Source organism: Mytilus trossulus, chromosome 8, assembly GCF_036588685.1.
Source record: "Mytilus trossulus isolate FHL-02 chromosome 8, PNRI_Mtr1.1.1.hap1, whole genome shotgun sequence".
NCBI lineage: Eukaryota > Metazoa > Mollusca > Bivalvia > Mytilida > Mytilidae > Mytilus > Mytilus trossulus.
This window is the reverse complement of record NC_086380.1, coordinates 33,689,362-33,712,699: the sequence shown is the minus strand read 5'-3', so window position 1 is coordinate 33,712,699 and position 23,338 is coordinate 33,689,362. Positions and strand designations below refer to the sequence as shown.

General features: G+C 35.4%; 1 long non-coding RNA gene across 1 annotated transcript; it reads left to right on the top strand.

The window, feature by feature from the left end:
- The first annotated feature begins 1,250 nt into the window (after positions 1 to 1,250).
- On the top strand, positions 1,251 to 21,483 carry LOC134680853 (uncharacterized). The gene is made up of 3 exons (XR_010100524.1): positions 1,251 to 1,314; positions 20,349 to 20,413; positions 21,041 to 21,483. It is a non-coding gene; the product is annotated as an uncharacterized LOC134680853 (long non-coding RNA).
- The last annotated feature ends 1,855 nt before the right edge of the window (positions 21,484 to 23,338 follow it).

Sequence of the window (23,338 nt, the reverse complement as noted above, 5' to 3'; positions counted from 1 at the left end):
TAAGTTTTTTGTTTAATATCAGATGTATACTAGCTAACAATGACTATTATTCAGAGTTCTGTAAATAAAAAAAAAATGTAAACAGAGCTCCAGATAATAGATTTAAGGGTGGGAGAAATTATGGGACACTATCGGTAGAATTGATTTGGTGAAATTTTCAAGATACATGATTAATTGAGAGTGCATCTGATATTTTTTTTATTTATTTCTATAAATAATGGACCAAAAACGAAAAGATTGCAATTAAGATAATGATGACAGCCACTCTGGCAGCCAGGAGAGCAGCTCTAAGGAAGATGGTCAATAAAATTTTCAACCAAGTCTGAGGCTTTACCATGAAATTGAGAAGGCAAGTTTATTGAAGTCAAACAATTTCTATACATTTTCTAGAAATATTTGTTAAATGTACATATTCATCCTTATTTTCTGCATGAAAAACATCTTTCAATAATTTATTTACCAGTTTAATATTTTGGGATACCATTGTCAAGGGGTACAAAATCACGTGATGGATATACACACACCGGAAGTAACAGTCGAGCAGACCGCTTGAAAGGTAAGTAGTCGTATTTACTTGTTTATATCAATGAAATTAAATAAATAAGGTAGTGCACGGAATGTCGGATACTATCTAGTTTTGAAATGCACAATTATCATTGCTGGAAATCGTGCAGTTAATGCTAACACTTCGACACAAAAATTCGTTGAAAATTTGGAACTGTGTCGAAGTGTTTTCAATAACTGCACGCTTTCTAGCAAAAACAATTGTGTATTTTAAAACTACATACTATCCGACATTCGGTGTGCCAACTTATTAATCAAAATTTAATTGAAAATGCAACTACTAACCTTTCAAGCGGCGAGTTCGACTGTAACTTCCGGTGTGTGTATATCCATCATGTAATTTTGATTGTACCCCTTGATTGTACATTAACAAGAATTTCTATTACAATTGCAGGAGTAAATTCTAAGATAGGAATTAACTTTCAAGGGGAGACTAGCACAATTAACAGCAAGATTTGTTCATTCAATGGGAGACAACTCATTTTCATTATTCAAATTAGTTGAGTGCAGAATTCAAATCATAAACCTTGACTACTTTTGTTTGTTTTTCAATCTTTACCAAATATGTGGATTTTATACTATTGGTACTTGAAGTAAGAAATCAGAAAAATGTGTAAATCAATCTTTAGGTTGACATAGAAATTGGTTTGTAAAATTAATAAATGTGTTAATTTCTTTTTAGGTACTTTCTGTGGCATGTTTTCATGGTGTGGGAATAAGACTTGGTGGTCAAATACAGCTAATATGTAGGTAGGTACCAGTATTGTTAATCCTGTTTAAAAAAAAAAATCTATAAATAAGATTATTTTAAAATGAATACTGGCTTTTTTATGGGCGTCAAGTTGGTTACCTATTCCCTATTCCCTATTCGTTACCTATTCCCTATTCCCTATTCGTTACCTTTTCGTTACCTATTCCCTATTCCCTATTCGTTACTTATTCGTTACCTATTCCCTATTCCCTATTCGTTACCTATTCGTTACCTATTCCCTATTCCCTATTCGTTGCCTATTCGTTACCTATTCCCTATTCCCTATTCGTTGCCTATTCGTTACCTATTCCCTATTCCCTATTCGTTACCTATTCGTTACCTATTCCCTTTTCGTTACCTATTCGTTACTTATTTGATTTTTAATATCCTTCCCCCTTTTTAATTATGGCATTGAAAAGTTTAATATGGCTGCCATGGAAACGGCACAATTGTGAAAAAAAATCTGTTTTTTTTTGGGTGAACTGTTTGGATATGCTTCAACTCAGAATCATCATATTTTAAAACAATGTAGGCGCCCACTATATACAGGTGTTGGATTACTTTGGCGATCATTGGAACTACAATGTTGCCATGGAAACTACACCAAAATTTTCAAAATTCTCAAAATGCTCAAAACTTCATGAAACTTCACAGCAATGATGAGCAACAATGGTAGATGTGGCATTTGGAGTTGGAATTTCCAAAATAGGTCTTGTTACCATGGAAACAATGCAAAAAGGTCAAACATTTCAAAAATAAGAATTTTGAGTAAACTGGATGAAACTTTACAGGATGGTAACTGGCATAGATAGGCAGAGTCGGATTTTGAAGTTAGAATTTTCAAAATGGCAGCCGTAACCATGGAAACAGCAAAAATATCAAACATTTCAAAATGTTCAAACTTAATGAAACTTTGCAAAAATGTTACTAGACATCTGTAAATGCTCTCTTTCACTTTGGAATTGTCAAAATGGCTGCCGCGCACCTGGTAATAGGGGGAAGGGTGCCATCCGTTATTGCTAGCAATTACAAATCTAGTTGTTAATACTCTTACATATGGTAATAGTTCTAAATTTGTTGAGGTAAAATGATTTTTTTATGACCTATTTATATGTGTTTGTGCTCAATCGATCCTTTTACTTCATGTTCGATACGCATTTGTTCCTTACTTGTTTTTTTTTATACGTTCTACTTTTTAACTGCTTTATGTCCATATGTTTGAAGATGGATCTTGGTTCGACGGGATGAAATCACCGTGTTAGCACTTGAAGATGTGGTATGATTGCCAATGAGACAACACTCCACATTAGACCAAAATGACACAGAAATTATCAACTATAGTTTACTGTACGGCCTTCAACAATGAGCAAAGCCCAAACCGTGAAGTCACCTATAAAAGGCACAGGCATGACAACCTCATACAATTCAAACAACAAAATTGACCGCCGTATTTCATATACAAACAAAAACGGAAATATGTAGCACAAAAACAAACAATAACTACTTAATTTCAGGCTTATAATACGAACATCTTACGTTGCACCTTTTAAAACATCATTTTCAATTGTTTTGTTGTCACTGGTGGAAGATTTGGGCTCTTAGAGGTGATATAACTCTATAAGTGCATTTGTATCCGTTCCAGCGCTCGGAAAATACCCTGTTACCTATTCGTTACTTATTCGCTTTTCAAAAGTTTTTTGTACGTTGCACCTTTTAGAAAAGAATGTTCAATTAAGTTCATATCTCTGGTGGTAATAATGTGTTCTTATAGATGAAATACCCCTATTAGCACATATGTACTCGTTCTAGCGCTCGGATAATACCCTGTTACTTATTCGTTCCTTATTTGCTTTTAATGCACGGGGTATACGTTGCACCTTGAAATAAATCGTTTTTTAATTGTGTTCTGGTGGTAACAATGTGTTCTTAGAGATGAGATGACCCTATTAGAGCGCATGAACCCGTTCCAGCGCTCGGTAAATTACTTGTTACCTATTCGTTACCTATTCGTTACCTATTCACTTATGATACGTTTGTTGTACGTTGCACCTTGGAGAAAAGGATTTTCTATTAAATTCATATATCTAGTGGTAATAATGTGTTCTAATAGATGAAATACCCCTATTACCGCGTATGTACCCGTTCCAGCGCTCAGTAAATACCCTGTTACCTATTCGTTACCTATTCACTTATAATACGTTTCTTGTACGTTGCATCTTTTAGAAAAGAATTTTCAATTGTGTCAGTGTCTCTGGTGGTAAAAATGTGTTCTTAGAGATGAAAATACCCTATTGGCGCGCATGTACCCGTCCCAGCGCTCCGTTTATAACCTGTTACCTATTCGTTACCTATTCACTTTTAATATATTTGTTGTACGTTGCACCTTTTTTAATTGTCTTTATGTCTCTTGTGATAACAATGTGTTCTTAGAGATGACATTACCCCATACCGCGCATGTACCCGTTCCAGTGCTCGGTTAATACCCTGTTACCTATTCACTTAAAATACGTTTGTTGTACGTTGCACCTTTTAGAAAAGGATTTTTAATTGTCTCCATGTCTCTTGTGATAACAAAGTGTTCTTAGAGATGAAATTATCCTATTAGCGCGCATTTACCCGTTTCAGCGCTAGGTAAATACCCTGTTACCTATTCGTTACCTTTTCGTTACCTATTCACTTATAGAACGTTTGTTGTACGTTGCACCTTTTAGCAAAGGATTTTCAATTAAATTCATATCTCTGGTGTTAATAATGTGTTCTTAGAGATGAAAGACCCCTATTGGCGCGTATGTACCCGTCCCAGCGCTCAGTTAATACCCTGTTTCTTATTCGTTCCTTATTTGCTTTTTATGCACGAGGTATACGTTGCACCTTGAAATGAATCGTTTTTTAATTGTGTTCATGTCTCTGGTGGTAACAATGTGTTCTTAGAGATGAAATGACCCTATTAGAGCGCATGTACCCGTTCCAGCGCTCGGTAAATAACCTGTTACCTATTCGTTACTAATTCGCTTTCAATGCGCGGGGTATACGGTGCACCTTGAAATGAATCGTTTTTTAATTGTTTTCAAGTCTCTGGTGGTAAGAATGTGTTCTTAGAGATGAAAGTACCCTATTAGCGCGCATGTACCCGTTCCAGCGTTCGGTTAATACCCTGTTACCTATTCGTTACCTATTCGTTACCTATTCACTTATAATACGTTTGTTGTACATTGCACCTTTTAGAAAAGGTTTTTTAATTGTCTACATGTCTCCGGTGGTAACAATGTGTTCTTAGAGATGAAATGACTCTATTAAAGCGCATGTACCCGTTCCAGCGCTCGGTAAATACCCTGTTACCTATTCGTTACTTATTCGCTTTTAATGCGCGGGGTATACGGTGCACCTTAAAATAAATCGTTTTTTAATTGTGTTCATGTCTCTGGTGGTAACAATGTGCTCTTAGAGATGAAATGACCCTATTAGCGCGCATGTACCCGTTCCAGCGCTCGGTTAATACCCTGTTACCAATTCGTTACCTATTCACTTATAATACGTTTGTTGTACATTGCACCTTTTAGAAAAGGATTTTCAATTGTGCCCATGTCTCTGCTGGTAACAATGTGTTCTTAGAGATGAAATGACTCTATTAAAGCGCATGTACCCGTTCCAGCGCTCGGTTAATACCCTGTTACCTATTCGTTACTTTTTCGCTTTTTAATGCGCGGGGTATACGGTGCACCTTGAAATAAATCGTTTTTTAATTGTGTTCATGTCTCTGGTGATAACAATGTGTTCTTAGAGATGAAATGACCCTATTAGAGCGCATGTAACCGTTCCAGCGCTCGGTAAATAACCTGTTACCTATTCGTTACTTATTCGCTTTTAATGCACGGGGTATACGGTGCACCTTGAAATGAATCTTTTTTTAATTGTTTTCAAGTCTCTGGTGGTAACAATGTGTTCTTATAGATGAAATACCCCTATTACCGCGTATGTACCCGTTCCAGCGCTCAGTTAATACCCTGTTACCTTTTCGTTACCTTTTCACTTATAATACGTTTCATGTACGTTGCATCTTTTAGAAAAGAATTTTCAATTGTGTCCGTGTCTCTGGTGGTGAAAATGTGTTCTTAAAGATGAAAATACCCTATTGGCGCGCATGTTCCCGTCCCAGCGCTCCGTTAATAATATGTAACCTATTCGTTACCTATTCACTTTTAATATATTTGTTGTACGTTGCACCTTTTAGAAAAGGATTTTCAATTGTGCCCATAAGTCTGGTGGTAACAATGTGTTCTTAGAGATAAAATGACCCTATTAGCGCGCATGTACCCGTTCCAGCGTTAGGTTAATACCCTAGGCCTGTTTCCTATTCGTTACCTATTCGTTTATAATACGTTTGTTGTACATTGCACCTTTTAGAAAAGGATTTTCAATTGTGCCCATGTCTCTGGTGGTAACAATGTGTTCTTAGAGATGAAATGACTCTATTAAAGCGCATGTACCCGTTCTAGCGCTCGGTAAAAACTCTGTTACCTATTCGTTACTTATTCGCTTTTAATGCGCTGGTTATACGGTGCACCTTGAAATAAATCGTTTTTTAATTGTGTTCATGTCTCTGGTGGTAACAATGTGTTCCTAGAGATGAAATGACCCTATAAGAGCGCATGTACCCGTTCCAGCGCTCGGTAAATAACCTATAACCTATTCGTTACTTATTCGCTTTTAATGCGCGGGGTATACGGTGCACCATGAAATGAATCTTTTTTTAATTGTTTTCAAGTCTCTGGTGGTAACAATGTGTTCTTAGAGATGAAATGACCCTATTAGCGCGCATGTACCCGTTCCAGCGCTCGGTTAATACCCTGTTACCTATTCGTTACTTATTCACTTATAATACGTTTGTTGTACATTGCACCTTTTAGAAAAGGATTTTCAATTGTGCCCATGTCTCTGGTGGTAACAATGTGTTCTTAGAGATGAAATGACTCTATTAGAGCGCATGTACCCGTTCCAGCGCTCGGTAAATAACTTGATACCTATTCGTTACTTATTCGCTTTTAATGCGCGGGGTGTACGGTGCACCTTGAAATGAATCGTTTTTTTAATTGTTTTCAAGTCTCTGGTGGTAACAATGTGTTCTTAGAGATGAAATGACCCTATTAGCGCGCATGTACCCGTTCCAGCGTTCGGTTAATACCCTGTTACCTATTCGTTACCTATTCGCTACCTATTCGTTACCTATTCGCTACCTATTCGTTACTTATTCGCTTTTAATACGTTTGTTGTACGTTGCACCTTTTAAAAAAGGATTTTCAATTGCCCATGTCTCTGGTGGTAACAATGTGTTCTTAGGGATGAAATGACCTTATTAGAGCGCATGTACCCGTTCCAGCGCTTGGTAAATAACCTGTTACCTATTCGTTACCTATTCGCTTTTGATGCGCGGGGTATACGGTGCACCTTCAAATACATCTTTTTATAATTGTGTTCATGTCTCTAATGGTAACAATGTGTTCTTAGAGATGAAATGACCCTATAAGAGCGCATTAACCCGTTCCAGCGCTCGTTTAATACCCTGTTACCTATTCGTTACCTATTCACTTATAATACGTTTGTTGTACGTTGCACCTTTTAGAAAAGGATTTTTAATTGTCTCCATGTCTCTTGTGGTAACAATGTGTTCTTAGAGATGAAATTACCCTATAAGCGCCCATGTACCCGTTCTAGCGCTCAGTAAATACCCTGATACTTATTCGTTACCTATTCACTTATAATACGTTTGTTGTACGTTGCACCTTTTAGAAAAGGATTTTCAATTGTGTCCGTGTCTCTGGTGGTAACAATGTGTTCTTAGGGGGAGGGTTGAGATCTCACAAACATGTTTAACCCCGCTGCATTTTTGCGCCTATCCCAAGTCAGGAGCCTCTGGCCTTTGTTAGTCTTGTATTATTTAAATTTTAGTTTCTTGTGTACAATTTGGAAATAAGTATGGCGTTCATTATCACTGAACTAGTATATGTTTGTTTGGGGGCCAGCTGAAGGACACCTCCGGGTGCGGGAATTTCTCGCTACATTGAAGACCTGTTGGTGACCTTCTGCTGTTGTGTTTTTTATTTTATTTTGGTCGGGTTGTTGTCTCTTTGACACATTCCCCATTTCCATTCTCAATTTTATTAGAGATGAAATGACCCTATAAGAGCGCATGAACCCGTTCCAGCGCTCGGTTAATACCCTGTTACCTATTCGTTACCTATTCGTTACCTATTCACTTATAGTACGTTTGTTGTACGTTGCACCTTTAAGAAAAGGATTTTCAATTAAATTCATATCTCTGGTGGTAACGATGTGTTCTTATAGATGTATTACCCCTATAAGATTGCATGTACCCGTTCCAGCGCTCAGTAAATACCCTGTTACCTATTCGTTACCTATTCACTTATAATACGTTTGTTGTACGTTGCACCTTTTAGGAAAGGATTTTCAATTGTGTGTGTGTCTCTGGTGGTAACAATGTGTTCTTAGAGATGACATGACCCTATTAGCCCGCATGTACCCGTTCAAGCGCTCGGTTAATACCCTGTTACCTATTCGTTACTTATTCGCTTTCAATATGTTTGTTGTACGTTGCACCTTTTAAAAAAGGATTTTCAATTGTGCACATGTCTCTGGTGGTAACAATGTGTTCTTAGAGATGAAATGACACTATTAGAGCAAATGTACCCGTTCCAGCGCTTGGTAAATAACCTGATACCTATTCGTTACCTATTCGCTTTTGATGCGTGGGGTATACGGTGCACCTTCAAATACATCTTTTTATAATTGTGTTCATGTCTCTAATAGTAACAATGTGTTCTTAGAGATGAAACCCAGAGACATCAACACAATAAAAAAACGATTTATTTCAAGGTGCAACGTATATCTCGTGCATAAAAAGCAAATAAGGAACGAATAAGAAACAGGGTATAAACTGAGCGCTGGAACGGATACATACGCGCTAATAGGAGTATTTCATCTACAAGAACACATTATTACCACCAGAGATATGAATTTAATTGAAAATCCTTTTCTACAAGGTGTAACGTACAACAAACGTACTATAAGTGAATAGGTAACGAATAGGTAACGAATAGGTAACAGGGTATTAACCGAACGCTGGAACGGGTACAGCGCGCTAAAAGGGTCATTTCATCTCTAAGAACACATTGTTACCACCAGAGACTTGAAAACAATTAAAAAACGATTCATTTCAAGGTGCACCGTACACCCCGCGCATTAAAAGCGAATAAGTAACGAATGGGTAACAAGTTATTTACCGAGCGCTGGAACGGGTACATGCGCTCCAATAGAGTTATTTCACCTCTAAGAACATATTGTTACTACCAGAGACATGGGCACAATTGAAAATCCTTTTTGAAAAGGTGCAACGTACAACAAACATATTGAAAGCGAATAAGTAACGAATAGGTAACGAATAAGTAACAGGGTATTAACCGAGCATTGGAATGGGTACATGCAATCTTATAGGGGTAATACATCTATAAGAACACATCGTTACCACCAGAGATATGAATTTAATTGAAAATCCTTTTCTTAAAGGTGCAACGTACAACAAACGTACTATAAGTGAATAGGTAACGAATAGGTAACGAATAGGTAACAGGTTATTAACCGAGCGCTGGAACGGGTTCATGCGCTCTTATAGGGTCATTTCATCTCTAAGAACACATCGTTACCACCAGAGACACGGACACAATTGAAATTCCTTTTCTAAAAGGTGCAACGTACAACAAACGTATTATAAGTGAATAGGTAACGAATAGGTATCAGGGTATTTACTGAGCGCTAGAACGGGTACATGGGCGCTTATAGGGTAATTGCATCTCTAAGAACACATTTTTACCACAAGAGACATGGAGACTATTAAAAATCCTTTTCTAAAAGGTGCAACGTACAACAAACGTATTATAAGTGAATAGGTAACGAATAGGTAACGAATAGGTAACAGGGTATTAACCGAGCGCTGGAACGGGTTCATGCGCTCTTATAGGGTCATTTCATCTCTAAGAACAAATTGTTACCATTAGAGACATGAACACAATTATAAAAAGATGTATTTGAAGGTGCACCGTATACCCCGCGCATCAAAAGCGAATAGGTAACGAATAGGTAACAGGTTATTTACCAAGCGCTGGAACGGGTACATGCGCTGTAATAGGGTCATTTCATCTCTAAGAACACATTGTTACCACCAGAGACATGGGCACAATTGAAAATCCTTTTTTAAAAGGTGCAACGTACAACAAACGTATTATAAGTGAATAGGTAACGAATAGGTAACGAATAGGTAGCGAATAGGTAACGAATAGGAAACAGGGTATTAACCGAACGCTGGAACGGGTACATGCGCGCTAATAGGGTCATTTCATCTCTAAAAACACATTGTTACCACCAGAGACTTGAAAACAATTAAAAAAACGATTCATTTCAAGGTGCACCGTACACCCCGCGCATTAAAAGCGAATAAGTAACGAATAGGTAACAAGTTATTTACCGAGCGCTGGAACGGGTACATGCGCTCTAATAGAGTCATTTCATTTCTAAGAACACATTGTTACCACCAGAGACATGGGCACAATTGAAAATCCTTTTCTAAAAGGTGCAATGTACAACAAACGTATTATAAGTGAATAGGTAACGAATAGGTAACAGGGTATTAACCGAACGCTGGAACGGGTAAATGCGCGCTAATAGGGTTATTTCATCTCTAAGAACACATTGTTACCACCAGCGACATGGGCACAATTGAAAATCCTTTTCTAAAAGGTGCAACGTACAACAAATATATTAAAAGTGAATAGGTAACGAATAGGTAACAGGGTATTTACTGAGCGCTGGAACGGGTACATGCACGCTAATAGGGTAATTTCATCTTTAAGAACACATTGTTACTACAAGAGACATGTAGACAATTAAAAAACCTTTTCTAAAAGGTGCAATGTACAACAAACGTATTATAAGTGAATAGGTAGCGAATAGGTAACGAATAGGTAACAGGGTATTAACCGAACGCTGGAACGGGTACATAAGCGCTAATAGGGTCATTTCATCTCTAAGAACACATTTTTACCACCAGAGACTTGAAAACAATTAAAAAAAGATTCATTTCAAGGTGCACCGTACACCCCGCGCATTAAAAGCGAATAAGTAACGAATAGGTAACAAGTTATTTACTGAGCGCTGGAACGGGTGCATGCGCTTTAATAGAGTCATTTCATCTCTAAGAACACATTGTTACCACCAGAGACATGGGCACAATTGAAAATCCTTTTCTAAAAGGTGCAATGTACAACAAACTTATTATAAGTGAATAGGTAACGAATAGGTAACAGGGTATTATCCGAGCGCTGGAACGGGTACATGCGCGCTAATAGGGTCATTTCATCTCTAAGAACACATTGTTACCACCAGAGACTTGAAAACAATTAAAAAAAGATTCATTTAAAGGTGCACCGTATACCCCGCACATTAAAGGCGAATAAGTAACGAATAGGTAACAGGTTATTTACCGAGCGCTGGAACGGGTACATGCGCTCAAATAGGGTAATTTCATCTTTAAGAACACATTGTTACCACCAGAGACATGAACACAATTAAAAAACGATTTATTTCAAGGTGCACCGTATACCCCGCGCATTAAAAGCGAATAAGTAACGAATAGGTAACAGGGTTTTTACCGAGCGCTGGAACGGGTACATTTACTTTAATAGAGTCATTTCATCTCTAAGAACACATTGTTGACACCAGAGACATGGGCACAATTGAAAATCCTTTTCTCAAAGGTGCAACGTACAACAAACGTATCATAAGTGAATAGGTAACGAATAGGTAACAAGTTATTTACCGAGCGCTGGAACGGGCTCATGCGCTCTAATAGGGCCATCTCATCTCTAAGAACACATTGTTACCACAAGAGACTTGAAAACAATTTAAAAAAGATTCATTTCAAGGTGCACCGTATATCCCGCGCATTAAAAGCGAATAAGTAACGAATAGGTAACAGGTCATTTACCGAGCGCTGGAACGGTTACATGCGCTCTAATAGGGTCATTTCATCTCTGAGAACACATTGTTACCACCAGAGACATGAACACAATTAAAAAACGATTTATTTCAAGGTGCACCGTATACCCTGCGCATTAAAAAGCGAATAAGTAACGAATAGGTAACAGGGTATTTTCCGAGCGCTGGAACGGGTACATGCGCTTTAATAGAGTCATTTCATCTCTATGAACACATTGTTACCACCAGAGACATGGGCACAATTGAAAATCCTTTGCTAAAAGGTGCAATGTACAACAAACGTATTATAAGTGAATAGGTAACGAATAGGTAACAGGGTATTAACCGAGCGCTGGAACGGGTACATGCGCGCTAATAGGGTCATTTCATCTCTTAGAACACATTGTTACCACCAGAGACTTGAAAACAATTAAAAAAAGATTCATTTCAAGGTGAACCGTATACCCCGCGCATTAAAAGCGAATAAGTAACGAATAGGTAACAGGTTATTTACCGAGCACTAGAACTGGTACATGCGCGCTAATAGGGTCATTTCATCTCTAAGAACACATTGTTACCACCAGAGACATGAACACAATTAAAAAACGATTTATTTCAAGGTGCACCGTATACCCCGCGCATTAAAAGCGAATAAGTAACGAATAGGTAACAGGGTATTTACCGAGCGCTGGAACGGGAACTTGCGCTTTAATAGAGTCATTTCATCTCTAAGAACACATTGTTACCACCAGAGACATGGGCACAATTGAAAATCCTTTTCTAAAAGGTGCAATGTACAACAAGCGTATTATAAGTGAATAGGTAACGAATAGGTAACGAATAGGTAACAGGGTATTAAACGAACGCTGGAACGGGTACATGCGCGCTAATAGGGTAATTTCATCTCTAAGAACACATTCTTACCACCAGAGACTAGAAAACAATTAAAAAACGATTCATTTCAAGGTGCACCGTATACCCCGCGCATTAAAAGCGAATTAGTAACGAATAGGTAACAGGTTATTTACCGAGCGCTGGAACGGGTACATGCGCTCTAATAGGGTCATTTCATCTCTAAGAACACATTGTTACCACCAGAGACATGAACACAATTAAAAAACGATTTATTTCAAGGTGCAACGTATACCTCGTGCATAAAAAGCAAATAAGGAACGAATAAGAAACATGGTATTAACTCAGCGCTGGAACGGGTACATACGCGCCAATAGGGGTCTTTCATCTCTAAGAACATATTATTAACACCAGAGATATGAATTTAATTGAAAATCCTTTGCTAAAAGGTGCAACGTACAACAAACGTTCTATAAGTGAATAGGTAACGAATAGATAACGAATAGGTAACAGGGTATTTACCTAGCGCTGAAACGGGTACATGCGCGCTAATAGGATAATTTCATCTCTAAGAACACATTGTTATCACAAGAGACATGGAGACAATTAAAAATCCTTTTCTAAAAGGTGCAACGTACAACAAACGTTTTATAAGTGAATAGGTAACAGGGTATTAATCGAGCGCTCGAACGGGTACATGCGCGGTAATAGGGTAATGTCATCTCTAAGAACACATTGTTATCACAAGAGACATAAAGACAATTAAAAATCCTTTTCTAACAGGTACAACGTACAACAAACGGATTATAAGTGAATAGGTAACGAATAGGTAACGAATAGGTAACAGGGTATTTACCGTGCGCTGGAACGGGTACATGCGCGCTAATAAGGTCATTTCATCTCTAAGAACACATTGTTACCACCAGACTTATGGGCACAATTGAAAATCCTTTTCTAAAAGGTGCAACGTACAACAAAAATATTAAAAGTGAATAGGTAACGAATAGGTAACAGGTTATTAACGGAGCGCTGGGACAGGTACATGCGCGCCAATAGGGTATTTTCATCTCTAAGAACACATTTTTACCACCAGAGACACGGACACAATTGAAAAGTCTTTTCTGAAAGATGCAACGTACAAGAAACGTATTATAAGTGAATAGGTAACGAATAGGTAACAGGGTATTTACTGAGCGCTGGAACGGGTACATACGCGGTAATAGGGGTATTTCATCTATAAGAACACATTATTACCACTAGAGATATGAATTTAATAGAAAATCCTTTTCTCAAAGGTGCAACGTACAACAAACGTATCATAAGTGAATAGGTAACGAATAGGTAACGAATAGGTAACAAGTTATTTACCGAGCGCTGGAACGGGTTCATGCGCTCTAATAGGGTCATCTCATCCCTAAGAACACATTGTTACCACCAGAGACATGAACACAATTAAAAAACGATTTATTTCAAGGTGCAACGTATACCCCGTGCATTAAAGCAAATAAGGAACGAATAAGTAACAGGGTATTATCCGAGCGCTAGAACGAGTAAATATGTGCTAATAGGGGTATTTCATCTATAAGAACACATTATTACCACCAGAGATATGAACTTAATTGAAAATTCTTTTCTAAAAGGTGCAACGTACAAAAAACTTTGGAAAAGCGAATAAGTAACGAATAGGTAACAGGGTATTTTCCGAGCGCTGGAACGGATACAAATGCACTTATAGAGTTATATCACCTCTAAGAGCCCAAATCTTCCACCAGTGACAACAAAACAATTGAAAATGATGTTTTAAAAGGTGCAACGTAATATACTCGTATTATAAGCCTGAAATTAAGTAGTTATTGTTTGTTTTTGTGTTGCATATTTCCGTTTTTTTTGTATATGAAATACGGCGGTCAATTTTGTTGTTTGAATTGTATGAGGTTATCGTGCCTGGGCCTTTTATAGGTGACTACACGGTTTGGGCTATGCTCATTGTTGAAGGCCGTACAGTAAACTATAGTTGATAATTTCTGTGTCATTTTGGTCTAATGTGGAGTGTTGTCTCATTGGCAATCATACCACATCTTCTTTTTTATGCATGTGCTAACACGGTGATTTCATCCCGTCGAACCAAGATCCATCTTCAAACATACGGACATAAAGCAGTTAAAAAGTAGAACGTATAAAAAAACCAAGTAAGGAACAAATGCGTATCGAACATGAAGTAAAAGGATCGGTTGAGCACAAACACATATAAATAGGTCATAAAAAGATCATTTTACCTCAACAAATTTAGAACTATTACCATATGTAAGAGTATTAACAACTAGATTTGTAATTGCTAGCAATAACGGATGGCACCCTTCCCCCTATTACCAGGTGAGCGGCAGCCATTTTGACAATTCCAAAGTGAAAGAGAGCATCTACAGATGTCTAGTAACATTTTTGCAAAGTTTCATTAAGTTTGAACATTTTGAAATGTTTGATATTTTTGCTGTTTCCATGGTTACGGCTGCCATTTTGAAAATTTTAACTTCAAAATCCGACTCTGCCTATGCCAGTTACCATCCTGTAAAGATTCATCCAGTTTACTCAAAATTCTTATTTTTGAAATTTTTGACCTTTTTGCATTGTTTCCATGGAAACAAGACCTATTTAGAAATTCCAACTCCAAATGCCACATCTACCATTGTTGCTCATCATTACTGTGAAGTTTCATGAAGTTTTGAGCATTTTGAGAATTTTGAAAATTTTGGTGTAGTTTCCATGGCAACATTGTAGTACCAATGATCGCCAAAGTCATCCAACACCTGTATATAGTGGGCACCTACATTGTTTTAAAATATGATGATTCTGAGTTGAAGCATATCCAAACAGTTCACCCAAAACCAAAAACATATTTTTTTTTCACAATTGTGCCGTTTCCATGGCAGCCATATTAAACTTTACAATGCCATAATTAAAAAGGGGGATGGATATTAAAAATCAAATAAGTAACGAATAGGTAACGAATAGGTAACGAATAGGGAATAGGGAATAGGTAACGAATAGGCAACGAATAGGGAATAGGGAATAGGTAACGAATAGGCAACGAATAGGGAATAGGGAATAGGTAACGAATAGGTAACGAATAGGGAATAGGGAATAGGTAACGAATAGGTAACGAATAGGGAATAGGGAATAGGTAACGAATAGGTAACGAATAGGGAATAGGGAATAGGTAACGAATAGGGAATAGGGAATAGGTAACCAACTTGACGCCCATGGCTTTTTTAGGGTTAAAGGTTTATAAGAGTTTGGTCAACAGTATATACTCTTTATTTTATCAGTATCATATGACAATGGTCTCTTGGCAAAGTATGGCCTTATAACAGATTTTAAATTTCAACTTTTATCATAGAATATCAAAGGGGCCCCAATTTGGATCTTAAATGGATATATTTCAAGAAACTTAATGTGACTTAAAATAAATCGCTTCTTTATAATACATTGTAGTCTCCATAATTAGCTATATTGGGAGATATTATCAAAATGCTATAATTTTGTGAATTTTCTTACCTAAAAGCTTAAAGAATACCTTTGATCCAAAATGTTTCGTAACTTATAGGAACCAAGGGTAATACATGTATTTAAATAAAAAGACGTAAACTATTACTGGATATGCTAAAAACTGTTCTGAATTGTGAAAAATTGGACCTTAATTGGCGCTTTTGCGAATACACCAGAACTGCATAATCAAGATGTCATAACTTAATAGTTTATAGTGTCAGGTGCCAAAATGAAGTGTTTATTTTGTATCAATAATGATACCAGAACAATATATATGTTAAATTTGTAGTATTTGGGCTTGATTTTTAAAAAAAAATAATCTTAGGGCCAACTTAAACCTTTTAAGCCTACTCCTTTTAGGATTGAATTGTGTTGTTGGATTGATGTCTAACCAATGTTCTCAAAACCTATCGCATATATAACCCATTTTATATATCATAGATACAGTATTTCAGAAGTTATATCCTTTAAGGCGAAGTGTACGTAATTGCACGCCCCTAGCGGAATACGGGATTAATAACGTTCGACGTTAGTTACGCAAGTTATCTCCCTTACTCCAAGAAAGGACACAGTAAAGAGAAAATACTTCGTGCGGTCTATCATAAATCCAACAAGCACGCCCATGCTGTCTTAAAAAACCTAATCATGAGAAATTATCTGAATTACTCCATTTAGAAATCAAAGCATTCTATTGTTTAGTGCAGCCTGACTTTAATACTAGTTGATTTTTTTTTGTTTCAGACGCATGGGACATGAAAGGCATTTCGTGTGAAAACTTTTGATATCAACAGATTGTAAAAACGCCTCACAACAGAATTATAAATAAATAAACATGTGACGATTCTACTTCTATTATTAATTATCTAATTTTTAAAATTAAACCTGAATTGATCCAACAATATCGTTTTACAAGCCGTAGTTTTGAACAAAAACACACAGTACTCAACATACAGTTTTAGGTTACCGAACAATTAATGAATGACATGTGAAATTAATTATTAGATTAAAAAAACGTTGACATGTTCGTATTTTGTGCTAATGAAAATTTTAGGACATGTTTTACATCAATTTAGAAAATAAGACGATACCAAGAGAATATAATTTGACGACTAGTCTAGGGCAACACTTACAAGTCGGAAGAACAAAGACAAAAGTTAACAAATTAGGCCCCAAAAATATACTCATAGTAAACTAAAAAGTGATCACTCTAAACATTTATCTTAGAATAAGTAAAAACTATGTCCTTCAACTTCCAGTTTTCAACTTTTTATACATGTGCAGAAAATAAACAGGTGTCTTCTATTCCGTCCGAAATTTATTGGAAAACTGAATCTAAATTTAGAACCAAATTGAAATTGAAAGTACAAATACACATGATTCATGTATGATAAAAATATAACATGTCATATATTTCTTCTTTTCCAAATTCCAATTTCGAAGAGATAGCAAAATTTGTTTTCTTTTATTGTGCCTGTGTGCATCATTTCAAATTTTAAAAAATGTAATTTTGACAGAGTAACGTGTTAATTATTCCTAATATGTCTCAATTCAAGATTATAAATGAGTAGAAAATATCATTACGGTTAAAGAAAAGAGGCCAGGAAAGTTTTGTGGCACTTGTAACTGTGATTTAATGTTTAGTGAAATGAGAGGTGAAATGACCTCAATGATTATCCAAGAAGATCTCGCACTCAGTCAGCTCTATGCTTTCACTTAGTTCATGATAATAGATCATAATACAAGAATTGAGAAGCCCATGGTGTACTAGCAGGGGCGGATCCAGCCATTAAAAAAAGGGGGGGTTCCAACTATATGTCCCCATTCAAATGCATTGATCGGCCCAAAAAGGGGGGTCCAACTCCCGTAAGGATCTACAAATTACTTGTCCAATAATGTAAGAATTTGGAGTTTCATATCATTGACATTCAACATTTTTTTTTATAGGATATTACTTTTCTTATTTTAAACATTGACCCCCCCCCCCCCCCCCCCCCAAAAAAAAAATGTATCCGATAAAAATCGTTGAATATACATTTCAAACTCCAAAGATTTGTATTATTGGACTAATAGTTTTATACTGGTTTGTTTATCAATTTGGTTCAAGTCTGTTACTTCACAACATGGTATTTGTTTTTCGTAACTCTTTTTTTCATGAATTAGGTTGTTGATTGTCTAGTTGAAAATTTTTTGCATTTTTCATATCGGTGTTTTTGTGGCCTACACATTATGTTTTTGTCCCTTTAATTGTTGAAAAGAGTTTGGTTGTTAATAGTTATTGCTTACATCGACTTCATTTAACCAGTGGCAGGTAGTTGACTCATTGGATGTCATACCACATCTCCTTATTGTTTTATATGAAATAAATAGGAAAGCCGTGCATTTGCATTATGCAGAGGCTATATTCGTACTGCACTTTGTTAGGTAAACCTGTGTAGCAATACAGTATGAATAATCTCCGTGCATTACACTGAGTTACTCTGTGGTGTAACATTCTTGTAACATTTTATTAGATAAAATTTTTAAAGCATCGAACATGATAATTCTCATAAGGTCGCATTCTTATATAATTAATTTTACACCAGTTAATTTAAAGCGTTACTCTATATTCATCGCTATTTAAAGCATTCCCCTACACAAATATTATTTCATAACACTGCATGGGTATGTTGGGGTCGTTATTGCACTGACTAGGTACGTCGATCTCAAAAGAATCACATAAGGTGTAAGGTTTTCATTTTGAATATACATGTATGAAATATCTGCGACTGGTAGTTATACCAAATACTCTGATCTTTTCAATTTTTTTAAAAATGTATATATAAGCGGGTCCTTCTTTTTACTCATTGCGGTCTAAAAAATTCAGAAGATAAAATGAAATGAAGCACTTTTCTGGATTAACCTAGATAAGGGACACTAAAGGCAGAACATTTTAAAGCCACGGATGTATAAGAACTAAAATAGTTGAAGAACCATAGTATGCATTATGCTTATTGTTTAAATCCGTGTTACTAGGGTAACGAAATATGGTCGCTTGGTCTTCTCCCGACCGGCAGTAAAAGATTTGCCGAAGAGGAGCATCCGTTTGGCTGTGCAGGATTTATTAAGCTCGCAGTCACGTCCGGTCAGAATGGGAACACTAAATCCGATGCCTCGTGTAAAGAGAGTGCCACACTCTATGCCCGTTAAAAACCATTGTAACAACTATAATTTAAGGGTTGAATATGTGGACTGTTGCATGCGGCAAAATTTCTGTCCCTATCTAATATACATGTAGTCTCATTTTCTAGTGGCACTCCAAATTTCTCAGACCATCATCCCGGATGGCATCTGTTTATATGAACAAAACTTCCTATTGTATTTATTATTAAATTGTTCTCGTCCTGAACATGCATGACATATTTGCCACTGGACGTTAAGCAACCAACAATCAATCAATCAATTTAAATCCTTAAATGTGGATTTTTAACAAATAATGCATGGAACAAACAAATATTTTCTTATGTTACTGAAACTTCATTCAGCAAACATTACATCATTCTTTGTCATTTAGTTAAAGAAAAGGGAAAGGGATTGGAAATTTTGTAAAATAAAATATGTTTTGGCAGAGATGTGTCTTTAGCATGTGTGTAAACATGACTAATGAAATAGGTTTATGATGTAGACTATATTGTGTGCAAATCCTCAGATCAACAACATGCAGAATGACGAACATGAAAATATGCAGAAAATAGGTCTACTTTTTTAAATACAAACATACAGAAGTAAGATTGAAAATGAGGTGTATACCAGATCTTAGTATTAAAGCCGATCAATTCATTCTGACAACACTGTGTTAACCGGGACTAATTCAAACTCGATATTTGATTCATAAAAGAATTAAACAATCCATGCCATCATTGAAAAAGGTTCGGAAATAACTCTAATATAGAAAAGATGAAATTAGAGTCTACGGCAAATTTCTTTCATTTGCGGTAAATTAATTTACAAACTTGCATTTTCTTTTGCGACAGAAATATTCTTTAAAATTAGTTAGTTTATTTCCTTATCAAATTATAGCGTAAGATCATTTGTAATACATAGGAAGACGGGTAATACACACGAACGCCATTGCTACGGCATTGTACGGTATAATAGAGTTTCGTCGTAGAAGTTGTGGCGACGTTACTGCAGACAATGACGTCGCCAGATAATTTCAATGTTCCGGCCAAAAACTAAACTTCAACAGAGAGTAGCATAAAAAAATAATACGGTTGCCAAGGACTTTCTTTGCACCGATGGATTCGTCTTTCATTTGTAAATCGTATATCAATTTAAGAAAAAAATCCATTGTCCAACAAAATAGAAAATTTTGATAATGTAAAAATATCTGCTAATTTTGATGATTTTCCCTATATATCCTTTGTAATTTTGGTGTATCGAGTAGTTAATTTCAACGGCTCGTATCTCAAAAACGAAAACAGTTACCCCCTTTTTTTATTTCATTTTATTGTGTAATTTTACAAGCAGAATTCGTATGTGAAATTTAAAAAAAATCCATTGTAAAGTTTAATTACGTACACTTCGCCTTAAAACAATTTTGTATTTTATATTTCAGGTTAGCACCACAGCTTGTCTGCAAGGATTGAAGCTGGGAAACGGCCATTGGAGCTGAATTTTATGGTAAGAAACTAAAATATTGATTAATGAACTTTTAAATTCACCATGTATTTTTTTATGAACACATGTATTTTGAAATATTTTCCAAATTAATAGTTTTAATTATACTGGTAATCTGGATTGGGTATTTAAGAATAAAGAGATGTTATAAGATTGCCAACTACTCAACTATCAATATAAAGAGAAGCAAATTACAATCACTGTAGGACCTTCAGCAATGAGCAAAACCTATATGAATGTAAATAATGCAACTGGTTGAATATCACAATAGGAACTTGTATTTATAAATCTAATCTCTAATGCAAAACTTTGAGGCCAGATTTTTCTGAAATCTTGGGATTATTTATCTTGCATATTTGTCCATTTGTTGAAAAATCACAAGAATAGCATGCAATAATTTCTGGTTTTACAGTACCAGTTTTAAAGGCCCTGCCTGAACATAACAAAATGTGAAACAGTTTCAAACTAGAAAACCAATGCATTAATTCATACAACTAATAAAGGAAAATAAACATGATGCACATCAACCATTGATTTTATCATCCTTTTTTGCTAATAATTGTATAAATCGGTATATCGGTTTGATCTTGTTTTGACAAATATGTTTAAGAATGTTTATTTCTATTTCAGAAAGCTGTGGCTGCAGCAATGATTATGTGATAAAACTGAAGAATGTTATTCAAATTTTTTTTGTATATATTTCAAAAAATGTAATTTTTTATAAAAAAAAAAAAAAAAAAAAAAAAAAAGGTGTAAAGATTCTCCATTTTCAATTAGATTGGAAGCTTGTATTTACAATTGTTAGATCTTCTTCGTTATTCCCCCACCCCCTGTATCTCTATTTCATTTTTACTTTGAAAATGAAATGGAGCAGACAAATTTTACTTGTCAACTTAATAATGGTCTGTCTAGTCAAAAGGCCTCCAGTTGGTTTAGAATGGAGAATCTAAAAAAAAATATGTAAAGTGGTTTTTTTTAGTTTCCTGAATTTTTATATACATTTTGTTATTGCTCCCTTTTAATTGTTATAAATTCCAGATTTTAAGTTTTGAATTTATGGGGCTTTATTCATAAAAAAGGGGGATTTTTCACACCTGGACAATAACTCAAAAAGGCTTTCACCAATGTCTATGAAACTTTGGTGAATTGTTTATATCTATTGACATAAGCTCCCTTTCCCTTTTTATTAATTTTAGATTTTACGTTTTCTTAAGTAATGAATTTTTATACTTAAAAAAGGGGGATTTTATGCAGTTTTGGTGAAACTTAAAAGAGCAACGGCCGTATCATGTGCTAAAGCGCATCCCTTTATTGAAATGTGTTGTAGTTTTTACATATTATTATTTCTTTATTTTAATTGTACAAATTTTGTATTGTTAAATATTTAAAGGGTGTGGAGTCTCAACAGGGTGAAATTTTCAGGACAAAAGGGAGGTAATTCCTTTGTTATACTCATTATACTTGAAATTTCCTGAGTGTTTATATGGAATATAACTTTTTTAATTAAAATATTCACTTTTGTACACATTTTCTTTAAATATCAGATGTATACTTGCTAAAATTACTTTTATTTAGAGTTCTGTAAATTAAAAAAAATGTAAGCAGAGCTCTAGCTATAGATAATAGATTTGGAGGGTGGGAGAAATTGTGGGTAACTACAATTGATTAGGTGAAATTTCAAAAGACTTAAAAAGTGCATCTGATATTTATTTTTACATAATGTTATTTCTGAAAGCAAATAGACAATAAGATGAGGACATAAACCACCTTCCAGGTTAGGATAGCAGCTCTTAAGGATGATGGTCAATTAAATCTTCAACCCAGTCTGAGGCCTTACCATGAAAAAGATGTGTGGTGAGTTGAAATATTCCACAAAACTAATGATCATATTATTATAGGCATTTTAAATTATTTGTTTATAATGGGTTTGATTTTGAGGACATCTACATCAATGCTGAACAATTTTATAACACATTAAAAAGAAGATGTGGTATGATTGCCATTGAGACAACAGGCGATATCTTTTTGCGCCAAAAAGTAACTCATTTGCGCCACAACTTAATTGCGCCAATACTTCTTTTGCGCCACCTAATTTTCTAAACTATAGGTATCATTTGCGCCAATAAAACAATCATCTAATTGCGCCATTTTTATTTATTTTTATTTATTTATAACAACTATAAATGATTGACTTCCCTCTTCCTTTATCTGGCCTGGGGAACGGTAGTTCTTGCAATTTTCACCAAGTAAGGAAAACATTTTCTTGTAACAAGCTACTGATTTTGACGGCAACAGACAAACTACTAAGGGAATATAATGTCTATTCTAAAGCCATGTATAGTATAAAGTTGTTTGAAATATTATTGACAACATTTATAGGTAGTATTAGGTACCATCAGCAAAAACTTCCTCTGTACACACTGTACACATAAATTTTAAATTAGCCTCGCATCTTATAAAATTAGCCCGCTTTTTGGATCGTTAACAATACAAAGTCAGCATCTTTGTTTGTAACAATTACCACAATATCATCTAATATTCTGTGAAATTCTGCTTGTTTTTTAGGTTGAGGCGAATGGAGTTTTCTTCTCTCTATATACATTGACTAACGCACATATTTTAAATCTTTCTTTTATAAATTTTTTTCTTCAATTTTGAAAAGCTCTGAATTTATTATTTTTTGAAGGTTGTTTTGACAACATATCGGTTGCTTTTCTTTTTCAGACATCTTCACTCGTGTAAAATATTCTATTACTAAACAATTCATTTTTTTTTAAATTTGACGAGTGTTCAGTTAAATTTTAAGTAGAAAGGTAAATTATAATACATTTATGATATAGGTAAAAATTATTTACAGGTAAATGTGGCGCAATTTCATTTCATTTAGTGGCGCAATTAATACCACCAAAATAAAAGATAGTGGCGCAA